Below are 27,878 nucleotides of genomic sequence, written 5' to 3'. Positions count from 1 at the left end.
GGGGGGGGGGGGCACGTGGGCGATCTGCATGCACGCAATCGAACGACTGAGATCCGTTCCTGCGCGCATGGATGACCCAGCCCGAAAACGCGTACGGACGGCCCAGATTCCATCGCTCACGGACAGCCTAGATTGAATCGCGCACGGACGGTCCAGATTGAATCGCGATGAACGGTCCAGATTCACTTCCTATTTATTCGCGATCGGACGATCTAAATTAAAAGCGATGGACGGCTCAGATCAAAAGCGGATGGGTATAAGTAACCCCATCCGCACCTAAACCCTAACCCTAGCCGCCAAAGCCCCTCGCCGGAGAAGACAGCCCACTCGCCGAGGAGCTGACCGCCGCCACCCGCCACTGTACCGGAGCAATTTACGACCACCAAATGAGGTAAAAATTTCCTCTCTTGCACGAAATTAAATTTTAAATCCACCCATGGCCAAATCAGAGTGAAAGAACTGGCTAATTGGCCGAAAAACACCGTCGAAGCTCGGCGCCGCTGCCACGGGGTGTCTCAAAAAATGCCTCCGATGAGGCCCTTTATGATTCTCGTTCGTTGTAATTTTTTCACCGTTGTGACCACCGTTTCCTTCTCTATAGGTTGACCCAAATAGAACACCCAACCACAACGTGAGCCGAATGAGCCACTGCACCGGAGACCCCCACTGCCGGTGAGTTTCGGTTTTTTATATTTTTTTGACCCACCGAGGGCCCTAAGTGTGTTTTCTCACAGGAACCGATGCAAGTTCAGCTGAATTCGACAGAAAATGGCCGAAAATAGCCAACCTGAGGCGGATCGCCGTCGCGGGCAGCGGCACCGTCGCCGAAGTATGGCAGAGTCGCCGTGCAAGAATTTTGAAATTGGCCGAGTTGGCCCTGGGTCTTATTTTTGGGTTTATTTGGGACACTTATAGGTACCATAAGCGCATTTTAGTCCCCGAAGAAAAATTCGGGGAACCGATGGACCTCCCGTAGGTGCGGTAACCATCTAGTTTTCAGCATCAAATCAAGTAAGGACCCCTCACCCTATTTCCTATCATAAATGTAAAGTTTGAATAAATAATAATAAAGTCCTTTGTACAAGTTAGATGAATATGCATAATTAACTATAGATTGCTAATGGAGCTCAAAATCGGACATTATTTTCTGTTGATTCTTGTTGTATTTTATAATTTAAATGCATGATGGTATCTAGTTTATCTATTCTATAGTTTTAAATCATGTATTACTGTATTATATGACCACTGTGTGATTTTGGGATTTAAGATATAATTGTATTACCGGGTGCATGTTCATTGTTTATATGATTGTGTTTAATTTGGTAATGAAGATTAAGGATAAATAGGAAAGGGATGTGATCTAATAAATAGATAAGGTGACAGTCTCACTAGATATCCTGGGAGACGGTGGACTGACAGAGTTCATAGGGAACCCTATCGTGAACGTTTTCTCATACCGGACGGAGTACGGAGACTTGGTCATTTGGCGCTCATACTGGACGGGGTATGGGGACGACCCGCTTCACCCTCATATCGGACGGGGTATTGAGGTTTAATGTCTTAGCACTCATACCGGACGGGGTATGGGGTCGGCTATGTAATTAAGAATGTTAAGAGAAAGGGTTCATGTGTAGCGGGGACACCCCTATGGATCCCCATGAATACTAGTAGTCTGGTGAAACGAGAAACAATGATGATTAGTTATTGTTAATGAATATAAATTTATGATATGTTCTATACTACTGATTGTGCATGAAGTTATGATCTGTATGATGTTATTGTCTTCATAGGTTGCTTTCACAAGTTCTCCAATGATAAGAAAAAGGGAAAATGGTTTAATTTTTAATGAATGTATTGGTTTAAAATTTGTGCTCCATTGGTTGTTTTTGGTTTTCTACTAACCTTTGCTTCTTTGATGGCGATATAGTGTGATGTCCTTATTGTGCTAGTGTAGCTCACCCCTTATTTAACCATTTCAGATCAGGAGGACCCGGTTTCTGAGCCCGATCCGTAAGAAGGATATGAGTAGATGCTAGATACTTATTAGTTTCCTTTATTTTCTATTTTTCATATTGCTTTCAGAGAATTTGTTCCGTGATGTTTGTTAGTACTTTTGAGTTATGGTGTAAGGGATGTTAACCTTAATCTTTATTTTGGTTCCGCACTCAAATTATTATATGCATTTCTTTTTAAATTTCTGGGGTCGTTACAGTTGATATCAGAGCCACGTTCCTCGGACTCATCCCTTACACAATAATACTCAGAGAAATACCAAACAATGAATTATCACTTAACCCTTCCTTGTGAAATACAGGTACAGAGAGATGAGAAGAGGAAGAGCCCCACTAAACTGAGCAGCCCGGGAGGGTTCGCTCAAGGAAGACATGGACAGGATATTTGAGATGTTAGAAAGACTCATTACGGCCCAGCAGAGCTGAGATATGAGGAGGGAGCTACCTGACCCTCCCCTGCTGCCATAGGTTGAGCCACCATTACAGCGAGAGGATCCTGAGCCACCCCGGTACGACCCTGCTCCTCCACAGTACCACCCGGTACCACTGCCACAGTATAATTCGGTGCTCCTGCCGTATCAACAAGTACCACCATAGGGCCCCCCAGTCTACCATCAGCATGGCCCAGTCCCTTTTTCATGGGACCCAGTTCCTCCCACGATTGACTCGAGCTACAAATAGAGGTATAAGAGACTAAACCCATCCACTTTTACAGGAGGATACTCTTTTGAAGATGCTGAGTACTGGTTGGCAGAGACAGAGAAGGCCTTCAAGACCTTAGGGGTGACTTCTGAGCAGAAGGTCACCCTTGCTACCTACATGCTAGTGGGAGAAGCAGACCGCTGGTGGGAACTCAAGCAAAGGACCCTGCCCATTTCAGTTACTTGGGAATAATTCCTAGTAGCCTTTCATGTAGAGTACCTCCCAGAGCATCTCCAATATCTGAAGGAGATGGAGTTCGTCCACTTAGTCCAGGGGAACATGACTGTGTCAGAATATGCTCGTAAGTTCCTGGAGTTAAGTCGATGCTCCCCTGAGACGCTATTGGATGAGGGCAGGAAGGTTAGGAGATTCCAATGGGGCCTCTACCCAGAGATCAAGCAGCATTTGTTCGTGCTGGAGCTCAAGACCTATTCGGCCATTCTGGCCAAGGCACAGCTGGTGGAGAGGAGCTTCCACACCCTCCCTCAGGCAGCAGAGAACCTCAGACCCTCAGCTCCACTCCGCAGACCAGCACCTACTGTGTCTGTCCAATAGAATAAGAGGCCCAGGCCAGTGTTTCAGGCTCTCCCTCAAGCCCCAGTGGTAGGACGTGATAAGATCTGTCAGCATTGCGACAGGGATCATGGGGACTGATCCTGCTACCGCCTCAACAACACCTATTGCATATGTGGTAGTGCCCAACATTATGCAAGAGAGTTCCCAAGGAACCAGAATTAGGGCAGACCTCTTATTCAAGGTAGAGCTTACAACCTCACCCAACAGGATGCCGAAGCAGACTCGAATGTGATACAGGGTATGTACACTATCTGTAACCATCTTGATCATGTTTTGATTGACACTGGTGCATCGCATTCATTTGTTTCACCTGTTTTTGCATTAAAATTTAATGTATTACCTAATAAACTTGATTCAATGTTATTTGTGTCTACTGTTGGGAGTGTAACACTATTGGGAGAAGTTGTCTACAGGGCTTGTACCATAGAGATAGCAAATAGAAAACTGAGTGTAGACCTAATAGAATTAGACACGGGAGATTTTGATGTAATTTTAGGGATGAACTGGCTAGCGGCGTATCACGCCACCGTAGATTGTTTTAGTAAGAAGGTTGTATTCAATCCTCCTAATGAGGAGCCATTTACAAATTAATAAAATCATTTAGTGCTTATTTCTTGATGACAAGTTTTCTTATTCGTCGAGTACTTTAACCTTGCTGTTTTCTCTAACTAGGCAAACCCAAGAAAGAGAATTGTATTCAAGAGATTTCGGTAGTCCGAGACTTTCCATATGTGTTTTTGGATGAACTACCTGAACTGCCAGTAGACAGGGAAGTCGAGTTCACCATAGATCTACAGCCAGGCACCTAGCCTATTTTGGTTGCTCCTTACCGCATGAGCCGCGTTGAGATGGAGGAGCTGAGGAAACAGATCAATGAATTACAAGACAGTGGTTTTATCATATATAATGTGTCCCCTTAGGGTGCTAGAGTCACTTTTGCTAAAAAGGGAGATAGAATGTTGAGACTATGTATTGATTACAGAGGATTGAACAGGGTTACAATGAATAACAAGTATCCCCTTCCCAAGATTGAGACCTCTTCGATCAGTTGCATGATGCGCAGGTCTTCTCAAAAATAGACATGCGATCAGGTTACCATAAGGTAAAAATAAGGACAAAAGACATCCCCAAGACGACTTTTCGAACCAGGTACGGACACTATGAGTTCCTGGTCATGCCATTTGGGCTAACCAACGCCCCAGCCATCTTCATGGATTTGATGAACAGGGTCTTCAGACAATTCTTAGATCAATTTGTTATCATGTTAATCGATGACATCCTGGTCTATTCAAAAAGCAGAGAGGAACATGCTCACCATCTAGCTCAGGTTTTGTAGGTTCTTAGAAGAAAGAAGTTATATGCAAATTTGAGTAAGTGTGGATTTTGGCTTGAGCAGACCATCTTCCTGGGACACATCATCTCAAAGGATGGAGTATCAGTGAATCCTGAAAAGGTTAAAGCGGTGCTCGACTGGGAGAAAATGACATCAGTTAAAGAAATTCGTAGATTTCTGGGAATGGCGGGCTATTACCGCAGGTTCGTTGAAGGATTTTCTAGTCTATCTATTCCCCTAACCTAACTCACAAAGAAGAATGCCAAGTTTAAGTAGAATGAGGACTTTGAAATAAGTTTTTTAGAACTAAAGAAGCGGCTGACTACTGCACCTATGCTAGCCTTACCGAGTGGATCGGGGGGATATACAGTTTACAATGATGCCTCCTATCTAGGCCTGGGTTGTGTTATAATGCAGCATGGGAAAGTCATAGCCTTTGGGTCCAGACAAATAAAGAGTCATGAGAAAAATTATCCCACCCATGACTTAGAGCTTGTTGCAATCATACACGCGTTGAAGACTTGGCGCCTTTATTTATATGGAGAGACCTTTCTGATCTATACCGATCACGAGGATTCGAAATACATATTCACTCAAAAGGATCTCAACATGCGTCAGAGAAGGTGGATAGAACTTTTTAAGGACTATGATTGTGACATCTTGTACCATCCGGGTAAGGGAAACGTGGTAGCCGATGTACTCAGCAGAAAAAATGCAGGTATCTTAGCCCATTTGATGGTTTCAGAATGCAAGCAAATTGGGGCCACACAACAGGTTCAACTTTAGGACTTGAAGACAGTCATATGTTTGGGTCATCTGACCGTCCAGCCTGAGTTAATATAGAGAATAAGGGAAACTCAATCAACTGATCCTGCCCTAGTAGCCCTCAAGAACGATGCAGAACAAGAAGTTAACTCATAATTCTGAGTCTCCGCCGATGGGTTACTCCAATTCCAGGACAGAGTGTGTGTTCCAAGTGACAGTGAGTTAAAGAGAGACATCATGACAGAGGCCCAAAGCTCAAAGTTTGCCATGCATCCTAGAAGCACTAAAATATACCAAAGCATGCGACCCCAGTTTTGGTGGAACGAGATGAAAAGAGACATAGCTAACTTTGTTTCTAAATGCTTAGTATGTCAGCAAGTCAAGGCAAAGCATCAACGCCCAGGCGGGTTACTTCAGCCATTACTGATCTCAGGGTGGAAGTGGGAACATATCACCATGGACTTCGTGGTAGGGTTACCTAAGGCACGCTCAGGATATGATGCCATCTGGGTAATTATTGACCGGCTTACCAAGTCTTCCCACTTCCTTGCCATCAGGATGACCGATCCCTTGGACAAGTTAGTAAAAATGTATATTCGAGAAATAGTCAGATTGCATGGAGTCCTAGTGACAGTGGTGTCCGACGGGGACCCCAGGTTCACTTCTCGATTTTGGAGTAGCTTTCAGCAAGCCATGGGAACAAAGCTGTCCCTCAGTACTACATTCCACCCTTAAACTGATGGACAGCCAAAAAGGATAATCCGTACACTTGAGGATATGCTCTGAGTTTGTGTCCTTGACTCCGGGGGCCATTGGGACGACCATCTATCCCTGATAGAGTTAGGCTATAACAACAGCTACTAAGCGAGTATTGGCATGGCTCCATATGAGGCATTATATGCGCACCCATGCAGATCGCTGATTTGTTGGGAAGAAGTGGGTGATAGAAAATTATTCAGCCCGGAGCTGGTAGATGAGACTACATTCAAAATAGTTTAGATCAAGAAGAACATTCAGACGGCTCAGAGCAGACAGAAGAGTCATGCGGACACTTGGAGGAGAGGGAATAACTGGGTGTTCTTTAAGGTCACTTCTTGTAAGGGAATTAGTAGGTTCGACAAGAGGAAAAAACTGAACCCCCGATTTATTAGACTATTTGAAGTCTTAGACAGGATTGGTACTGTCGCCTACAGACTAGCAGTGCCTCCATAACTTTCTAAGGTCCACAATGTGTTTCATGTGTCCATGCTACACAAGTACAACCCGAACCTCTCTCATGTCTTGGCCCACGAACCTCTTCCACTCTAGGAGGATTTATCCTACGAGGAAGTACCAGTCGGCATTGCGGATTGAAAGAGCAGATTACTCCGCAACCGGAAGATATCCTTTGTGAAGGTCATATGGCAGAACCACACACCAAGGGAGGCCACATGAGAGCTAAAATCAGACTTTAGAGCCCAGTACCCCCAGCTGTTCGATCGAGAGTAAGAGGCAAATTTGAGGGATCAAATTTCTTTTAAGGGGAGGAGAGTTGTAATACCAAATATTTAATTATTTTTATTTTTATTTAATTATTATTATTTTTAAATATAATTATTATTTATATGATTTTAATTTATTTTATTTTATTTTACTTTGAGTTAATAATAATAATAATAATAATAATAAAAAGGGTAAAAAATTGGTTAGAGATTTAATTAAAAATAATTTTGGAAAAAAGGGGTGAAAATTTGGGTTCTGGGGGTATTTTTGAAAGAAAAATCAGAAACTGGGGGTGAAAATATAATTTAGAAAAGTTACGCCACATCAGCTACCCGGTCAGCAGCCTCAACCAACCAGGACGCCCCAGGTGGCAGAGGCACTAACGCGGGAGGCCATGTGGGGGGGGGGAGCCATGTGGGCGATCCACGTGCGTGCGATCAAATGGCTGAGATTCGTTCCCGCGCGCACGGATGACCCAGATTGCATCGCGCATGGACGACCAAGATTGAATCGCGATGAACAGTCCAGATTCACTCCCTATTTAATCGCTATCGAACGGTCTAGATTAAAAGCGATGGATGGCCCAGATTAAAAGTGATGAAAGTCCCAGATCAAAAGCGGATGGGTATAAATAACCCCATCCGCACCCAAACCCTAACCATACCCGCCTAAGCCCCTCACTAGAGAAGACAGCCCAACTGCCAGGGAGTCAACTGTCGCCACCCACCGTCGTACTAGAGCAATTTTTGACCGCCAAATGAGGTAAAAATTTCTCCTCTTACACGAAATTCAATTTTAAACCCACCCATGGCCAAATTGGAGTGAAAGAACCGGCCGATTGGCCGAAAAATGCCACCGCGGGGTGTTTCAAAAAATGCCTTTGATGAGGCCCTTCCCGATTCCCATTCGATGTGATTTTTCCACCGTTTTGACCACCGTTTTCTTCTCTACAGGTTGACCAAAGCAAAACACCCAACTGCAACGTGAGTCGGAGGAGCCGCCGCACCAGAGAGCCCCACCGCCAGTGAGTTTTGATTTTCTGCACTTTTTCAGCCTACCAAGGGACCTAAGTATGTTTTCTCGCAGGATCCAGTGCAAGTTCGGCGAAATTCAGCCGAAAATAGCCAACCCGAGGCAGATCGCCGTCATCGAAGCACAGTGGAGTTGCTGTGCCGGTATTATGAAATTGGTTGAGTAGGCCCTGGGTCTGATTTTTGGGTTTATTTGGGACACTTGTAGGTACTGTAAGTGCATTTCAGTTTCCGAAGGAAAATTCAGGGAACCCAAGGACCGCCCGTAGGTGCAATAACCATCTAGTTTTTGGCATCAAATCAAGTAAGGACCCCTCACCCTATTTCCTATCATAGATGTGAAGTTTGAATAAATAATAATATGGTCCTTTGTACAAGTTAGATGAATATGCATAATTAATTACAGATTGCTAATGGAGCCCGAAATCAGACATTGTTTTCTGTTGATTCCTGTTGATTTATTTTACAGTTTAAATGCATAATGGTATCTGGTTTATCTATTCTATGATTTTAAATGCATGTATTACTGTATTACTTGACCACTGTGTGATTTTGGGATTTAAGATATCATTGTATTACCGGATGCATGTTCATTGTTTATATGATTGTGTTTAATTTGGTAACGGAGATTAAGGATAAACAGGAAAGGGATGTGATCTAATAAACAGATAAGGTGACAGCCTCACTAGATATCCTATGAGATGTTGGACGGACCACGTTCATAAGGAACCCTACCATGAACGTTGTCTCATACCAGACGGGGTACGGAGACTTGGTCATTTGGCACTCATACCGGACGGGGTATGGGAACGGCCTGCTTCACCCTTATACCGGACGGAGTATTGAGGTTTAATGTCTTGGTGCTCATACCGAACGAGGTATGGGGTCGACTATGTAATTAAGACTGTTAAGGAAAAGGGTTCACGTGAAGCGGGGATACCCCTATGGATCCCCATAGATACTAGTAGGCTGGTGAAATGAGAAACGGTGATGAGTAGTTATTGTTAATGAATATGAATTTATGATATGTTCTATATTACTGATTGTGCATTAAGTTATGATCTGTATGATGTTATTGTCTTTATAGATATCTTTCACAGGTTCTCCAATGGTAAGAAATAGGGAAAATGGTTTAATTTTTAATGAATGTATTGGTTTAAAATTTTTGCTCCATTGGTTATTTTTGGTTTTCTACCAACCTTTGCTTCTGTGACGGCGATATAGTGTGATGTCCTTAATTGGCTAGTGTAGCTTTATCTAACCATTTCAGATTAGGAGGACCCGATTCCCGAGCAAGATCCACAAGAAGGCTACGAGTAGATGCTAGATACTTATTAGTTTCCTTTATTTTTTCCATTTTTCGTATTTCTTTTAGAGAATTTATTTCGTGATGTTTGTTAGTACTTTTGAGTTATGGTGTAAGGGATGTTAACCTTAACCTTTATTTCACTTCCGCACACAAATTATTATATGCATTTCTTTTTAAATTTCCGGGGTCGTTACAATAACAATAACAATATAAAATACATAGAGAAGGTAACCATGATACTTCTTCTTTGCATCAATTAAGAGGGCTAACTAATTATTAGAGAACAATTATAATATAAAAAGAGAATAAAGGTGTAGGGTTGATTATTTTATACGAGCTGTGAAAAATGTAAGCCTTATTTTATAGTATAACGTATGAAATCTTTGAACTCAAAAAAAGAATCATAAAATATTTAAAGTAAATAGAGAAGTGTGGCTATCTAAAATGTGATTTCTTAAAAAAAAATCAATTTCTATTTGGGACGTGATTTTATTATACTTATTGGATATTTTACTTAATTTATATAAAATGCTTATTAATATTGATTTTATTAGTTTTATGGCTTCCATTATAGTACAAAATGAGTTATTTCAAATAAAATTTTCTTTTGAATTTAATTTTTATGCAGAAGAACTCCTTAGCCATTTACTTTAAATTATAAGAAATAATTTTGTTGAGATAATGTTAAAAGTTTATCACATCGTAATATATTTTTTTAAAATTATAAGCAACAACAACTCAATCTTATGGTCTTTTTAATCTAAAAAACCTATAACAATTTATATAATTTTATAACTTTTTTTCAACATCTAGAAGATGAGTTTTATGGAAATTCAAAATTCTGGATGAAGATGGTGAGTGCTATTGGAACAATGAATCTCAAAAGGAAAAGTGAATTAAGAAAAATGAGATAGATGGAAATAGTTTTGAATATTTTCCGCTAACTACTTTTTAATTTCGTAATTTTTGTCTTTAAAACACCAATTTAATGATAATATTTAACTAAGTTTATCCTCTTCACATTTCTTTACTATACTATACATACATATGTATACAGAGTTATTACCTTGATAATTAATTAAAATTATATAATTAAGTGTTAAGTACTTTAGAATATAAATAAATTTATCGACCATACAAGTACAGCACCATAAATTCTTTTTAAAAAATTATATAAACAAAACTTAGAGAATCACAATCACTTAATAATTTTTTATTTCAAATTAGTGATTTAAGAATAAAAAGTACGTAACAAAAATTAACTAATTTTTAAAATTCAAAGCTACAAATGTTTCACATTTTTTATGTACACATATGGCATATATAAAAAAAAGTATGGTAAAGTTTAATTTATTTTATTGATTTTGTCATAATACTATTATATAAGAGAATTTCATCAAAATCCTTACAAGATATCAAGGTTCTTATTCGGTAGAAATTTGTTATATGCAACTTGATTTTTTTATCTTCAAATGCATTTGTTATTTTTTGAGAAACAATAGTTTATTAAACAATTGGATATTTTTCCTATTATTCAAAAGTTTTGGATTCATGAAAAAATTGATTATTAATTCTTTTTTTTTGTTAAGTATGAATGCTTGATTAACATGCTAAATTTTTTATTTCATCCCTAAATTCTCATTATTTCTTATTATTAATTTGTGATTTTTATTAATTAATGTGATACACTTGTTTGTTTCTTTTGAAAAATTTACTATACTTTACAATAATATGATTAGTTATTTTAATGTAATATTTTAGTTTAAATCATATATTTATATACCAACATATAAAAATCGGTTAAAATTTAACATTGAAAACATTATCTAATTGTTAATTAAAATTCTAAAATAACATTTAACATCCTATATATTGTAATATAAAAAATATTAGTCAATAATGATAACATCTTAAACTATAAACTAAAAGTTTATATGGTCACAACATTTAGCATCTTGTGAACCTTTTAAATGATTGTATACTCGCACAAACTTTACTTTCTCATATTAACTTAACTTATTCCTGATCTTTTAAGTTTAATTAATGTGATACATTTGTAAGTTTTTTTAGTTACCTTTAATTTATTACTGAACTCGTACGAAATTTTAAAAGATACTTATACATAAAAAATTATTCCACCACATGGTCTATTAGAGCTTCAAAATAAAAAATTCATCCTCCTTGTAAGCTTTTCTATTCAAGTAATCAATTTTTTATCTCTTCCTCTTAGCTTAAAGTCAACTTTTTTTCCTCACATTATGTTGTCTCTTTATTTTCATCCTAATGTATTGCTCACATTATGTATAAATAGATGCATATAAATATATATATATATATAAGATGGAATTATCAATTAATATTAAGTAGGTGGGATTGGTGGCATAGAGATGCAATTATCAATTCAATGTGTACTAGTCCAAAACGTTAAGTCTTATGATAAAATAAACCGCTATTAAGATACTGATTACTTTTATAACTTTGTGACATAGTTTACTTGTTCGACTTTCTATCATTTGTCATATTACTTTTATAGGTAGAACGAATACCCACAAGATCTCATATTTGTATATAAGTAAAAAAATCATTCAAAATTTTATTTGTCCCACAACTTTTGTAGGTAGAAGGAATGCATAAAAGATCTTTTATTTGTATAGAAGTACAAAATTAAATATTACAACTTGCTGTAAACCTAAACAACAAATCAAGTCTCATTGGTAAAAAAACAGCAGTTTCATAAGGGTGAGTTCATTACATGCACAAGGTGTAAAAAGGATTGATGGCTTCGCCTCTACACAACTAGGGATTACAGCCTGTACCATGATGCCTTAGCTAATAAAAGGTGAAGGTGCCCTGACTAGCCTTATGAGAGATAAACCTTTATCATTTTTTTGGTTGTATATTCACATATTTATGTGCAAATCCACTGCATGTTATGCAGAGTAATGTGTATATATGTGTTTTTAAAAGATAAACTGTGATGCTGATTAAGAAAGAGCAAGTCGTAAAACTTGCAGAGGGTGTACAAGATATCCAAAATGTGTAATGCATCTCTTGTGTCTCCTTTGGTTACTAAGTTTCGCTTTAAGGATTGTAAGTGCCGCACCTGCATTTATTATATGTAGAATGCATAGCCCTAATCTGCCCTACAAGTTTCATCTTTCAAACTTTATGTTTACTATACATAAACTCCAGACTGCATGATCAAGTTTTTTTATTAATGGCCTGATCTTGATCAACACTTTTAATTAGAATTCGGATACATGGGCCATCTTCGACCACATAGTAGGTAAATCCCTATAGTGCTGATAGCAGCATCTGTAGAGGATCTGGGTATGGAGGTGGTGGACAACAAGGCTCTTTAACTTGTCCTCGTTTGTTAAGGTTATTTAGCGGCCATGCATTGGATTCTCTTATCAAAAGTGCTTGTTGTTGTATGATGGGTGATTATTAGAATTGAAAATTTGTGTTTGGAGTTTGAGTTTTAGAGAAGAGAAAGAAAACTCTCTAAAATTAATGAGAGAAGAATAAAAAGACAATAGAGGATATATATATATATGTATATATGTATATTCTTTTTCCATTTCAAAAATTCTTTAACAATAATGCCACATATTGTTTAAGTGGGCATATTATATTTATAAAATATGTACAAATAAAGTATGTTTAAAAGAAGTGTGCGGTATACTTAAATTTATTTTTTGATTTATCATGATCCTATTATTTAAGAGCATTTTACTAACATCCTTAAAAGAAAAAAAGGATATGATTATTAAAAACTAATGATATGTTATTATCTTTCTTTTAAATATATGTAGATATTATTTTCTATAAAATAATAGTTTATTGAAAAATTTGTTTTTCCTAATACTCCAAATTCTTGGGTTCTACATAAATGAGATCATTAAATTTTTTTGAGAGATAAAAGATAAAATGTTTAAATAGATTGGTAGTAAGCCACCATCATAGAATCATACATGGTCAAAATTGTCTCAGCCTATAAAATTAGTATATCCTATATAAATGGTAAAACAAACATAAGAAATTTTCTGAAAGTTCTATTGAAGTGACTATAAAGTCTTAGCTATCACTAAAAACTATCTCTATTATATAGCATCTTATCACTCTTTAAAACAAAATCTTTCTTTTGATGGGACACTAATATTGAAGTAATATATCTCATTAGTAATTTAATCTAATATGATTAAACTAAACGCATTGGATTCATTTATCATAATTCATTAAAAAATAGTAAATAGATAATTATGTATCAAATTTAAATCAACAGATTATCAATATTGTTGGAAGGCTCAAAAATAGATATTTGAGCTTGCTCTCAATGCTCTCGAGGAATAGAAAGCTTGCAATAATAATATCCAATATTACAATCAATTTTAAGAGCACTTTTCTTAGGAGATATAATAAACCAAATTTTGTTTTCCTTAGAAAAAACTTCACCAGCTCAATTTCATGTGCACTAAACTTGTAACCTGATATCTTGTTAAACTTAATCTTGTATAGATCAAGAACAAACATATCAATTTTTTTCTTCTAGTGAAGCTCCTAGTGAGATGTGTGAAGGAAATTGAAGTCATTTAGTTGCAGTAATAATTTTAAATTTATTCATATAGTTAGTAATTTATCATAAAGAAAATCATCTAAGAAAAAAACATCTACAAAGGAAAAGGGTGTTGGTATAGATGGCATAAGTAAGCCTTATCGAGTGGAAAAGAGTGCAACACGATCTTGGGACCTGTAAGATTTTGCTGGTATAGATCTTCTCCAAAGCTTCCTCTTTTAAACCTTATGACCTGAGATTTAGACTGTAGAAAATATTAACATCGATCATCTTGATTTTATATTTGTTTCTAGAGATTAAGAAGAACGAAAAGAAACTTGTTCATTTTTTCTTTCTTTGAAAGAATGAAGATTAAGTGTAAGGACTAGAAAGAAAAAAAAAAGAAAAAAAAAATATAATAATAAAAAATAAAAATAAAAATATAATAATTAAATAAATTTCTATCAGGTAGGAAACGACGTCGTTTTAGAGAGGGGAAAAACGACGTCGTTTTGAAAGAAAAGAAAACGACGTCGTTTTGGGATGAAGGAAAACGACGTCGTTTTGGGGTAGGCTGGCAGAGTATAAAGGGAGGTCGGGAAAGGGAGAAGAGGAAAAAAAAAAGAAAGGAAAAGAAAAGGAAAAAAAAAGAGAAAAAGAGAAAAGGAGGGAAGGAGGGTAGCGGAGACGAAGAAGAAGAGGAAAGTTCCAGAAGGAGAGAGAAGAGAGTCGGGGCGGACGGGAGCAAGAAGGGAGAGGGAAGGAGGCCGTGGACGGACGACGCGATCGGCAGGAAGAAGGAAGATGGAAACGGGAGGTACGGTGAAAATTTAGCTGTTAGGTGTGGTGTGTGTGTGTAGTGAGTTTTTGTTGCAGGTTGTGGCGTCGGCAATGGCGCGACGGAGTGGAGCGGTGAAGGTAGGCCGTTAGCGTGGGGTTATCCCGCGCGCTCACGGAGGTGACCGGGGGAGGAATTGAAGGTGTTGCGGTGTTGGAGGCGTGTGGGGAGCCGTGGGGAAGGATGGGGGTGGTACGGGTAGAACAGAGTGAGGAGGATGTGAGAGGACAATCTAAGGGGCGCGGGTGGGATAAAAACTCGAGAGGACAGAAGAGGTGTGTGCGTGGGTGGGGATGTGGAGGGAGCCGCTAATAGGCGGCGACGTGTTTCCCCGAAATGTACGGTGGTGAGGGCCTGTGTGTGGCGGGAGACGGTGCAAGCTGAGAGGTTAATCGCCCTAGGTAGGCAAAAGTGTATAGGAAAAGGGAGGTGGCGGGTAGGGGGCGGTAGGAGAGGGAAGGGGGCTGGAAGGTATGGCAGAGAGGACTAGAAAACAGGATTTGAAGGGGATTGGATGAGAGAAGATGAGTAATGTGGTCAGTAGGATTTAGTAAGTTAGAGCGCTTGGGATTAGCATGGTATAAGGGGAGATGGGAGCGTGCGGTTTGGGATCAGAGATTTGGAGGCCGTTGGTGGGGGCGGTTTGAGCTGCCGATGTTGGTGGCGCGGGGAGGGGTTATGAGTTGTTTTGGGTCGGGTAGGATAAATGCATATAGACATTTCTGGAAATTTTTGTCACTGCATATTGCACTTACAACTTGATTTTTATCGTATTGAGTTATGTGAACTCACTTCTCATCATTCACAGGTGGAGTAAGAACGGAATTGGGATCTGAGCGGCTGGTAACGGAGCCCCGTCGGTAGTGCCATAGGGCACAAGTTTTGTTTGTGATTTAAAGTAGTTTGAAAGGATGGTTTAGTCTGGATATTGAACATCTAGGAATGGTTGATATTGTGTTACTATGTGTTGTAGAGGTAGAGATGTATGTACAATTGATTTGGAATAATGAAGGCGGACAAGTTTCTCTTGTGCATGGTTGGAATAATATGGGATTTCGGTATTGTGTTGTATGAGTGCTTTATCGTATACCGTTAGAAAAAAAAACGGGGTGTTACAGTTGGTATCAGAGTAAAACTAAGTATACCTACTAACTGGTATAACTATCCTGCAGGTGGATCAAGGGAGGTGACGAAGAAATGACGAGGCCGACCCCGTCGCGGAGCTGTCCCGGGGTTGTGGGGCTCACCGGGGATTCCACAACGACCACCTGGGTGTCCCCAGGTACCACTCCCAGCATTTCATGGGCCACCCCCGTATCTGGCGGTGCCCCCTCCCACACAACCGAGGCCCGCGCCTGGCCCATCGGTAAACCAGACGGGACTGCCTGGCGTACAACAGGAAGACTTCAACCGACTTTGTAGAGTGGTTGAGATTCTGGCCACGGTGATCAGAGATAGAGAACTACGGGCTGAGACTACCTCGGTCCCACAACCGGGGATTCACCAGGGTGTGGTGGATACCAGCAATATTGAGAAATATCGAAGGTTAAACCCTCATGCTTTTAATGGGAGTACTGATCCATTGGTGGCAGAAGACTGGATAAAGGAGACCGAAAAATTATTCGGAGTGATCACAGTGACCACTGAACATAAGGTGCAACTGGCCACATTCATGTTTAGAGGATCCGCCGAGCGTTGGTGGAAATTTAAAAAGAAGAACTTTAGCTCCCCCAGTCACTTGGGAAGTATTCCTAGAAGCCTTCAATGCAGAGTATTTTCCGAATTTCTTGAGACAACGGAAGGAAATAGAGTTTGCCGAACTGAGACAAGGAAGATTGTCAGTGGTGGAATATGCTGAGAGGTACATAGATTTGGGGCGGTTCGCACCCGAGGTGATGATGAATGAGACCAAGAAGGCCCGCAGATTCGAAAAAGGATTACGGTCAGAACTGTATCGTCAAGTGGCTGTGTTTGCATTACCCTCATATCATATGGTGTTAGAAAAGGCACAGTTGGTGGAAGCACTGTATAAAGAACAAGTTGAGAACAGTAAAGGGGAGTCCAGTTACAGACGTCCACCACCCCCCTCCGGCCAAACAGAGAAAAGGCAGAGGATAGCACCGGATTTTGCCCCGAGTCATCAGGTATCCCGGAGTAAACCAAATTGCACCCAATGTGGTAGAAATCATGGGGATCGACCATGTATGAGCGGCGAGCGGGGCTGTTATCGCTGCAAAAACACTCAACATTTTGTGCGTGATTGCCCGTTGCCGAAGGAGCCGGGTAGACCGTGGGTTCAAGGACGGGTGTTCGCCATCACAGCGCCAGAGGCGGCCGCCACTTCCGAAATAATACAAGGTATACTTTACATTTCAGATATTCCTGCTAAAGTACTAATTGACCCTGATGCCACACATTCATTTGTATCGCATATGTTTGCATCTAGGATAGGTATAGAACCTCGAGTGTTAGATCGAGTGTTAGTCATATCTACGCCAACTAATGGCCCTTTATGTACGGATGTGATGTTTAATTCTTGTGAGGTAGATGTAGAGGGGAGGAAGTTAAAAGTGGATCTGATTTTGTTAGACATTAAGGATTTTGATGTAATACTGGGGATGTATTGGCTTGCTGCCCAACGTGCCCATGTAGACTGTTTCCGTAAGAGGGTAGTGTTTAAGATGCCTAACAAAGAACCTTTTTCTGTATGGAAAGAAAAATCTCAATGAATGAATGAGTGTTATATTAAAATGTGCTAGCGGGAATATGTATATGGATTACAATTTTGTTTACGTTTGATAGGTAACGAGGATAAGAGACTTGCACTCCGAGAGATACCAGTGGTAAGAGATTTTCCAGACGTTTTCCCATACGACCTTCCGGGATTACCACCCAATAGAGAGGTCGAATTCGCCATCGAACTCCAGCCCGGCACCCAACCAATCTCCAAGACCCCATACAGGATGGCGAGATCAGAACTAATGGAGTTAAGTAGACAGTTACAAGAGTTACTGGATAAGAAATTTATAAGGCCGAGCGTATCACCGTGGGGAGCCCCAGTATTGTTTGTTAAGAAGAAGGATGGATCCATGCGAATGTGTATTGATTATAGAGACTTGAATCAAGTGACAATAAAGAATAGGTATCTGTTACCTAGGATCGACGATTTATTTGATCAATTGCAAGGGGCACAAGTGTTTTCAAAAATAGATTTGCGTTCGGGGTATCATCAGCTACGGGTAAGAGCCGAAGACATTGCCAAGACAGCATTCCGCACCAGGTATGGTCACTATGAATTTTTAGTGATGCCTTTTGGACTAACGAATGCGCCTGCAGTGTTTATGGATTTGATGAATCGAGTGTTCCGACCCCTGTTGGATTGCTATGTCATTGTCTTCATAAATGACATATTGATTTACTCAAGAGATTTGGGAGAACATGCAGAACATCTGACTATGGTGCTAGGGATGCTTCGAAAAGCTAAACTGTATGCAAAACTTAGTAAGTGCGAGTTCTGGTTGGATCAAATTACCTTCTTGGGACATATTGTGTCGAGAGATGGGGTATCAGTAGACCCAATGAAAATAGAAGCGGTGGTAAAGTGGGAAAGACCAAAAACTGTCACAGAGATCAGGAGTTTTCTGGGTTTAGCAGGATATTACCGTCGGTTTGTGCGGGGGTTTTCTAGTATTGCAGCACCTCTTACCAAGCTGACAAAGAAGAATGTAAAGTTCGAATGGGATGAAAAGTGTGAGAGTAGCTTTCAGGAATTGAAACATAGACTGACTACTACGCCAATATTGGCCATCCCATCGGGGGAGGGTAATTTTGCAGTATATAGCGATGCATCTCATGTTGGGTTAGGCTGTGTATTAATGTAACAAGGGAAGGTTATAGCGTATGGGTCGCGACAATTGAGGACACATGAAAAGAACTATCCGACACACGATTTGGAACTAGCTGCAGTGGTCTATGCTTTAAAACTGTGGCGACATTACTTATACGGGGAAACATTTGAAATTTACACAGATCACAAAAGTTTACAGTACTTGTTCACGCAGCGGGAATTGAATATGCGACAGAGGAGATGGATGGATCTATTGAAAGATTTTGACTGCAGAATTAAGTACCACCCGGGACGGGGAAACGTCGTGGCAGATGCACTCAGCCGTAAGAGTACTGGGGTGTTATCTCATTTGATGGTGTCAGAGTGGTGTGTACGGGAAGCCATGCAACGATTGGATATTCAAAAGGGGAACAATGGCAGATATGTGGCTAGTCTGAGGGCACAACCTACTTTGGTTCAGAAAATAAGAGAGGGACAATTGGGAGACACTGAGATACAGAGGATCCGGGAGGGAGTGGAACAGGGTACGATGGGAGATTTTGGGGTGGGGAACGATGGGATACTCAGATTTCAAACCAGAATGTGCGTTCCCAGTGATCGTACATTCCGAGAAGAGATACTCAGTGAGGCTCATGACACCAAACTTGCTATACACCCGGGAAGTACTAAGATGTACAAAAATTTGCAGAAGAGCTTCTGGTGGAGGGGCATGAAGAGGGATGTGGCCGAGTATGTGTTAAAGTGTTTGATATGCCAACAAGTCAAGGCGGAACACCAGCGGCCTGGGGGGTTGTTACAACCCCTACCTATACCCGAGTGGAAGTGGGAACATGTCTCTATGGATTTTGTGAACGGGTTGCCAGGTAACTGTAAGAAACATGATAGTATTTGGGTGGTGGTTGATCGTCTAACTAAATCTTCCCATTTCTTGGCAATGAAAGTGACCGATCCAGTGGAACGGTTAGCGAGACTGTATATCAGAGAGGTAGTGAGATTACACGGCATTCCTGTGACAATTGTCTCCGACCGGGATTCCCGATTTACTTCCTGATTTTGGAGAGGGTTACAACAGGCTTTGGGTACTAAATTGAGCTTTAGCACAGCTTTTCATCCACAAACGGAAGGACAAATGGAGAGGACGATACAAGTGTTGGAGGATATGTTGAGAGCCTGTGTTATCGACACGGGAGGAGATTGGGAAGACATACTACCCTTAATAGAATTTGCATACAATAATAGTTATCACACCAGCATCGGCATGACTCCTTATGAAGCTCTGTATGGTCGACCCTGTAGGTCGCCGGTGTGTTGGAGCGAGGTGGGGGAAAGACAGTTGTTGGGGCCGGAGATGGTAGAGGAAACCACGGCTAAGGTGTGGATGATACGACATAATTTACAAGCTGCCCAGAGTAGACAGAAGGGGTACGCAGACAATCGTAGGAGAGAGTTAAGCTTTGAGGTAGGGGATCATGTGTTCCTGAAAGTTTCTCCCATGAAAGGGTTATTGAGGTTCGGAAAGAAAGGGAAATTAAGTCCCCGGTTCATAGGCCGTTTGAGATTTTGGAAAAAGTGGGGGTGGTTGCGTATAGGGTAGCGCTTCCTCCTCGGTACAGTGGGGTTCACAACGTATTTCACGTATCACTACTACGGAAATACCGGTGCATTTGTGCTGGTGTGACCGCACCTGTTTAATTTCGTGCTGAAAATACATACACTCCTTCTTCCCTCCAGCCCTCCCATCATTTGTTTCCTTTTGCGTTCACATTGCACCTCTCCTTCTCGTTCTAATATCGATTAAAATGCCCCTGATTCTTGACTCACATTTGCGTATAAACTAGTGGACCATAGTTCCAGTCGCGCGTAATGTCGACCGACCTATCTGAAAAAAAATTGTTGCGATACGAGGACTTCTCAAGAGGTCACCCATCCGAGTACTACTCTCACCCAAGCACACTTAACTGCAGAGTTCTGATGGGATCCAATGCATTAGTGCTGGTATGATGCCACTTGTTTAATTTTGCGCTTCAAATACAAACACTCCTAATCTTTTCTTCCTCCTCTCGTCATTTGTTTCCTTGTGCGTGCGCACTGCACCTCCCGTACTCGTTATAATATCAAGTAAAATGTCACGGCGCCGTGACTCACATTTGCGAATAAACCTGCGGACCATAAATCAAGTCGCGCGCAACGTCGAAAGAATCATCTGCAGAAAGATGGGTGCAACACGAGGACCTCCCAAGAAAATGGGTGAAATATAAGGACTTCGCAGGAGGTCACCCATCCGAGTACTTTTCTCGTCCAAACACCCTTAACTGCGGAGTTCTGATAGAATCCGTTGCATTAGTGCTGGTATGATCCCTCATGTTTCATTCTGCACTGCAAATACATACAGTCTTTCTCCTTCCATCCCCCCTCCCGTCATTTGTTTCCTTGTGCGTGCACTCTGCATCTCTCTTTCTCGTTCTAATATCAAATAATATGCCCCGGCACCGTGACTCACCTTTGCAAATGAACCAGCGGTTTATAATTCCATTCGCGCGTAACGTCGAACAACCCATCCGAAAAAAAATAGGTGCAACATGATGGGATCCGGAGCTTTAGTGCTGGTATGATCGCACCTGTTTAATTTCGCGCTGCAAATACATACACTCCTTCTCCTTTCTTCCCCCTCCCGTCATTTGTTTCCTTGTGCGTTCACACTTCACCTCTCATTCTCGTTCTAATATCGATTAAAATGCCCCTGTTTCTTGACTCACATTTGCGTATAAACCAGCGGACCCTAGTTCCAGACGCGCGTAACGTCGAACGACCCGTCTGAAAAAAAATTGGTGCGACACGAGGACTTCCCAGGAGGTCACCCATCCGAGTACTAATCTCGGCCAAGCACACTTCACTGCGGAGTTCTGATGGGATCTGGTGCATTAGTGCTGGTGTGATCGCACCTGTTTGATTTTGCGCTACAAATACATAAACTCATTCCCCTTTCTTCCCCCTCCCGTCATTTGTTTTTTTGTGCGTGGGCACTGCACCTCTCGTTCTCGTTCAAATATCAAGTAAAATGCCACTGCGCCGTGACTCACATTTGCGAATAAATCTGCAGACCATAATTAAAGTCGCGCGTAACGTCGAACGACACATCTGAAAAAAAGAAAATGGGTGCAACACGAGGACTTCGCAAGAAAATTGGTGAAATATAAGGACTTCGCAGGAGGTAACCCATGCTAGTACTACTCTCGCCCAAGCACCCTTACCTACGGAGTTCTGATAGAATCCGTTGCATTAGTGCTGGTATGATCGCACCTGTTTCATTTCGTGCTGAAAATACATGCACTCCTTCTCCTTCCCTCCCCCTCCCATCAATTGTTTCCTTGTGCGTTCACACTGCACCTCTCCTTCTCGTTCTAATATCAATTAAAATGCCCCTGCTTCTTGATTCACATTTGCGTATAAACCAGCGGACCCTAGTTCAAGTCGCGCGTAACGTCGAATGACCCGTCTGAAAATAAATTTGTGCGACACAAGGACTTCCCAGGAGGTCACCCACCCGAGTACTACTCTCGCCCAAGCACACTTAACTGCGGAGTTCTAATGGGATCCGGTGCATTAGTGCTGGTATGATCGCATCGTTCTAATATCAAGTAAAATGCTACAGCGCCGTGACTCACATTTGTGAATAAACCTGAGGACCATAATTCAAGTCGCGCGTAACGTCGAAGGAATCATCTGCAAAAAAATGGGTGCAACACGAGGACTTCACAAGAAAATGGGTGAAATATAAGGACTTCGCAGGAGGTAACCCATGCTAGTACTACTCTCGCCCAAGCACCCTTACCTACGGAGTTCTGATAGAATCCGTTGCATTAGTGCTGGTATGATCGCACCTGTTTCATTTCGTGCTGAAAATACATATACTCCTTCTCCTTCCCTCCCCCTCCCATCAATTGTTTCCTTGTGCGTTCACACTGCACCTCTCCTTCTCGTTCTAATATCGATTAAAATGCCCCTGCTTCTTGACTCACATTTGCGTATAAACCAGCGGACCCTAGTTCCAGACGCGCGTAACGTCGAACGACCCGTCTAAAAAAAAATTGGTGCGACATGAGGATTTCACAAGAAAATGGGTGAAATATAAGGACTTCGCAGGAGGTAACCCATGCTAGTACTACTCTCGCCCAAGCACCCTTACCTACGGAGTTCTGATAGAATCCGTTGCATTAGTGCTGGTATGATTGCACCTATTTGATTTTGTGCTGAAAATACATACACTCCTTCTCCTTCCCTCCCACTCCCATCAATTGTTTCCTTGTGCGTTCACACTACACCTCTCCTTCTCGTTCTAATATCGATTAAAATGCCCTGTTTTTTGACTCACATTTGCGTATAAACCAGCGGACCCCATTTCCAGTCGCGCGTAACGTCGAACGACCCGTCTGAAAAAAAAATTGTGCGACACGAGGACTTCCCAGGAGGTCACCCATCCGAGTATTACTCTCGCCCAAACACACTTAACTGCGGAGTTCTGATGAGATCCAGTGCATTAGTGCTGGTATGATCGCAAGCACTAGTTCACTGGATCCCATCAGAACTCTGCAGTCAAGCGTTCTTGGGCGAGAGTAGTACTAAGATGCGTGACCTTCTGGGAAGTGCTCGTGTTGCACCCTTCTTTCTACAGATGGGGCGTTAAGTGTTACGCAGGACCAGAGCGACGGTCCGTCGGGGCATTTTGCTTAATATTTTTTGCACATTCAATTAAAACTAATCATGTGATAAGAGTGTCATTGCGAGCACCTTACATAATATAACAACAAAAAATGAGGTGTGGTGGGCGATCCGTTCATATGGGCATGAATCAAGGCGCCGGGGCATTTCGTTTAATATTAGAACTAAAAGAAGAGGTGAGGTACGAGCACAGCGAATCAAATGACAGGAGGGTAGAGGGACGGAGAAGGTGCATATGTATTTGAGGCGCAAACAAGAAAAGGTGCGATCATACCAGCACTAGTTCACCGAATCCCATTAGAACTCTGCAGTTATGCATGCTTGGGCGAGAGTAATACTAGGATGGGTTACCTCCTAGGAAGCTCTCGGCTCTCGTGTTGCATCCTTCTTTTTTCAGACTGAGCGTTAAACGTTACGCGGGATCGGAGCGCAAGTCCACTGGTTCATTCCCAAACGTGAGTCACGGCGCGAGGGCATTTTTTTAATATTTTTTGCGCATTCAATTAAAGCCCATCACGTGATAAGAGTGTCTGCGAGCATATTACATAGTAGAACAACAAAAAATGAGGTACGGCGCTATCTGTTCACATGGGCATGAGTGGAGGCGCCGGAGTATTTTGCTTGATATTAGAATTAGATGCTGAGGTAAGGTGCGCGCACAGTGAAACTAACAACAGGAGGGGACAGGGAAGGAGAAGGGGTATATGTACTTTTGGCGCAAACTAGAACGGGTGCGATCATACTAGTACTAGTTCATTAGATCGCATTTGAACTTCGTAATTAAGCGTGCTTGGGCGAGACTAGTACTAGGATAGGTGATCTCCTAGGAAGTTCTCGTGCTGCACCCTTCTTTTTGCAGATGGAGTGTTAAACATTAAACTGGACCAGAGTGATGGTCCACCGGTTCATTTGTAAATGTGAGTCACGGCACCTGAGCATTTTTCTTAATATTTTTCCAGCATTCAATTAAAGCCCATCACGTTATGAGAGTGTCATTGCGAGCACCTTAAATAGTAGAACAACAAAAAATGAGAGGCGGTGAGCGATCCGTTCATATGGGCATGAGTCGAGATAGGTCATTCGACGTTACGAGCGACTGGAACTATGGTCCACTGGTTTATTCGCAAATGTGAGTCACGGCGTTGGGGCATTTTACTTGATATTAGAATGAAAAAGAGAGGTGCAGTGTGCACGCACAAGGAAACAAATGACGGGAGGGAAGAGGGAAGGAGAAGGAGTGTATGTATTTGCAGCGCGGAATGAAAAGTTGCGATCATACCAGCACTAATGCACCGGATTCCATCAGAACTCCGTAGTTAAGTGTGCTTGGGAGAGAGTAGTACTAGGATGGTTGACCTCCTGGGAAGTCCTCGTGTTGCACCTATTTTTTTGCAGATAGGTCGTTCGACGTTACGCGCGAGTGGAACTATAGTCTGCTGTTTTATTCATAAATGTGAGTCATGGCGCTGGGGCATTTTACTTGATATTAGAACGAGAAGAAGAGGTGCAATATGCACGCACAAGGAAATAAATGAGAAAATAGGGGAGGAAATGAGAAGGAGTGTATGTATTTGCAACGCGGAATGAAATAGGTGCGATCATACCAGCACTAATGCACCGGATCCCATCAAAATTTCGCATTTAAGTGTGCTTGGGCGAGAGTATTACTAGGATGGGTGACCTCCTAGGAAGTACTCGTGTTGCACCCATGTTTTTACAGATAGGTCGTTCAACGTTGTGCGCGACTGGAACTATAGTCCGCTGGTTTATTTGCAAATATGAGTCACGGCACCGGGGCATTTTACTTGATATTAGAAGGAGAAGGAGAGGTGCAGTGTGCACGTACAAGGAAATAAATTACGGGAGGGGGGAGGGAAGGAGGAGGAGTGTATGTATTTGCAGCTTAGAAGCAAACAAGTGCGATCATACCAGCACTAATGCACCGGATCCCATAAGAACTCCGGAGTTAAATATGCTTGGGTGAGTGTAGTACTAAAAGTGGTGACCTCCTGGTCGTGTTGCACCCATTTTTTTGTAGATGGGTCGTTTGACATTACGCACGACTGGAACTATGGTCCGCATGTTTTTTCGCAAATGTGAGTTACGGTGCCAGGGCATTTTACTTGATATTAGAACGAGAAGAAAGGTGCAATGTGCACGCACAAGGAAATAATTGACGGGAGGGAGGAAAGAAGGAGGAGTGTATATATTTGCAACGCAGAATGAAACATGTGCGATCATACTAGCATTAATGCACCGGATCTCATTAGAACTCTGCAGTTAAGTGTGTTTGGGCGAGAGTACTACTAGGATGGGTGACCTTTGGGAAGTTCTCGTGTTGCACCCGTCTTTTTCTTAATATTTTTCGTGTATCCATTTATATTCCACCACGTGACAAGAGTGTCATTACGAGCATCGTAAATAATAGAAAAAGCAAAACTGAGGTGAGGTGGGTGGTCCGTTTATCTGGGCGTGAGTCGAGACAACGGGCCATTTTGTTTAATATTACAACTAGAAGTAGAGGTGCGGTGTCCACACAGAATGAAATAAATGATGGGAGAGGGGAGGGAAAGAGAAGGGGTATATGTATTTGAAGTGAGGAATAGGACGGGTGGGATCATACTAGCACTAATACATCGAATCCCATCATAATCTGCAGTTAAGCATGTTTGGGCGAGAGCAGTACTAGGATGAGTGACCTCCTGGGAAGTGCTTGTGTTACACATGTCTTTTTGCTGATAGGGCATCAAACATTACGCGCGATTGGAGCCATAGTCTGCTAGTTCATTTGCCGACGTGAGTTGCCGCGCCGGGGCATTTTGCTTACTTTTTTTTGTGCACTCATTTATAGTCCACCACGTGATAAGAGAGTCCTTACGAGCATCTTACATAGTAGAATAACGAAAGAAAAAAAGGTGTGGCGGGTGGTCTTTTAATCTGGGCATAAGTCGAGGCGCTTGGGCATTTTGCTTGATATTAGAACTAGAAACAGAGATGCAGTGTGCGCGCACAGCCAAAAAAATGACAGGAGAGGGGAGGAAATGAGAAGGTGTATATGTATTTATAATGCAGAATGGAAGGGGTGCAATCATACTAGCTTTAATACACTGGATCCCATCGAACTCCGTAGTTAAGTGTGCTTGAGCGAGAGTAGTACTAGGATGGGTGACCTCCTGAGAAGTTCTCTTGTTGCACCCGTCTTTTTACATATGGGGTGTCAAATGTTACGCGCGATCGGAGCCATAGTCTGCCAGCATGAGTAGCGACGTTAAAGCATTTTACTTAATATTTTATGTGCACTTATTTGTAGTCCACCACATGATAAGAGTCTCATTACGAGAGTTTTACAAAGTAAAACAACAAAAAAAGAGGTGCAAGGGGGCTCCGTTCTTCTGGGTGTGAGTTGAAGCAACATGGCATTTCGCTCTATATTAGAACTAGAAGCAGAGATGCGGTATGCCCGCACAGCGAAATAAATGATGGGAAGGGGGAGGGAAGGAGAAGGGCTATATGTATTTGTAGTTGGGAATGGGACAGTTGCGATCATACAAACACTAATACACAGGATCCCATCAGAACTCTATAGTCAAGCGTGCTTAGGCAAGATTAGTTCTAAGATGGGTGACCTCCTGGAAAGTCCTCATGTTAAACCTGTTTTTTTTAGACGGGGTGTTAAATGTTAAGTGTGATCGGAGCCACAGTCTGCCGGTGTGAGTCACAGGGCTTGAAAATTTTGCTTAATATTTTTCGTGCATTCATTTATAGTCCACTACGTGATAAGAGTGTCATTACGAGTATCTTATATAGTATAACAATGAAAAATAAGGTACGGCGGGCGATCCATTCATTTGGGCATGAGTCGAGGTGCCGGGACATTTCGCTTGATATTAAAACTAGAAACAGATGTGTGGTGTGTGCGCACAACGAAACAAATGATGGGAGGGGTGAGGGAAGGAGAAGGGGTATATGTACTTGCAGCGTGGAATGGAAGGGGTGCAACCATACCTGCACTAATGCACTGGATCCCATCGAATTTCGTAGTTAAGTGTGCTTGGGCAGAAGTAGTACTAGGATGGGTGACCTCCTAGAAAGTTCTCATGTTCCACTTGTTTTTTTGCTGACGGGATGTTAAACATTATGCGCGATCAAAGTCGTTGTCCCTCGGAGTGAGTCACAACACCAAGACATTTTTCTTAATATTTTCGTGCATTCATTTATAGTTCGCCACGTGATAAGAGTGTCATTACAAGCATCTTAAATAGTAGAATAACCAAAAATGAGGTGCAGGGGGTAGTCCGTTCATCTGGGCGTGAGTCGAGGCGCCGGAGCATTTTGCTTTATATTAGAACTATAAGCAGAGGTGTGGTGTTCGCGCATAGCGAAACAAATAACGGGGGGAGGGTGGGAGAAGGGGTATATGTATTTGTAGCGCAAAATAGAAGAGGTGCGATCATACTAGCACTAATGCACCGGATCCCATCGAACTCCATAGTTGAGAGTGCTTTGGCAAGAGTAGTACTAGGATGGGTGATCTTTTGGGTAGTTTTCGTGTTGCGCTCGTCTTTTTACGGATGGGGTGTTAAACGTTATGCGCAATAGGACCCATAGTCCGCCGGCATGAGTCGTGGCGCCAGATTTTTCGTGCATTCATTTATAGTCCATCACGAGATAAGAATGTCATTACGATTATCTTACATAGTAGAACAATG

The 27,878-nt window shown here is 41.6% G+C and overlaps 8 pseudogenes; 4 read left to right on the top strand and 4 right to left on the bottom strand.

The window, feature by feature from the left end:
• Positions 1–20,340: 20,340 nt before the first annotated feature.
• LOC148267605 (5S ribosomal RNA) lies at positions 20,341–20,458 on the bottom strand (annotated as a pseudogene).
• An 817-nt stretch (positions 20,459–21,275) lies between these two features.
• Positions 21,276–21,394, bottom strand: LOC148267604 (5S ribosomal RNA; annotated as a pseudogene).
• A 563-nt stretch (positions 21,395–21,957) lies between these two features.
• Positions 21,958–22,076, bottom strand: LOC148267603 (5S ribosomal RNA; annotated as a pseudogene).
• Positions 22,077–22,891: 815 nt separating this feature from the next.
• LOC148267602 (5S ribosomal RNA) lies at positions 22,892–23,010 on the bottom strand (annotated as a pseudogene).
• Positions 23,011–24,434: 1,424 nt separating this feature from the next.
• Positions 24,435–24,553, top strand: LOC148267601 (5S ribosomal RNA; annotated as a pseudogene).
• A 206-nt stretch (positions 24,554–24,759) lies between these two features.
• Positions 24,760–24,878, top strand: LOC148267600 (5S ribosomal RNA; annotated as a pseudogene).
• Positions 24,879–25,398: 520 nt separating this feature from the next.
• LOC148267599 (5S ribosomal RNA) lies at positions 25,399–25,516 on the top strand (annotated as a pseudogene).
• A 733-nt stretch (positions 25,517–26,249) lies between these two features.
• Positions 26,250–26,367, top strand: LOC148267598 (5S ribosomal RNA; annotated as a pseudogene).
• The last annotated feature ends 1,511 nt before the right edge of the window (positions 26,368–27,878 follow it).

This window comes from Carica papaya, chromosome 3, assembly GCF_054855325.1.
Source record: "Carica papaya isolate Zhongbai chromosome 3, ASM5485532v1, whole genome shotgun sequence".
NCBI lineage: Eukaryota > Viridiplantae > Streptophyta > Magnoliopsida > Brassicales > Caricaceae > Carica > Carica papaya.
Note: the sequence above shows the minus strand (reverse complement) of the source record. Positions and strands in the feature narration are given on the sequence as shown.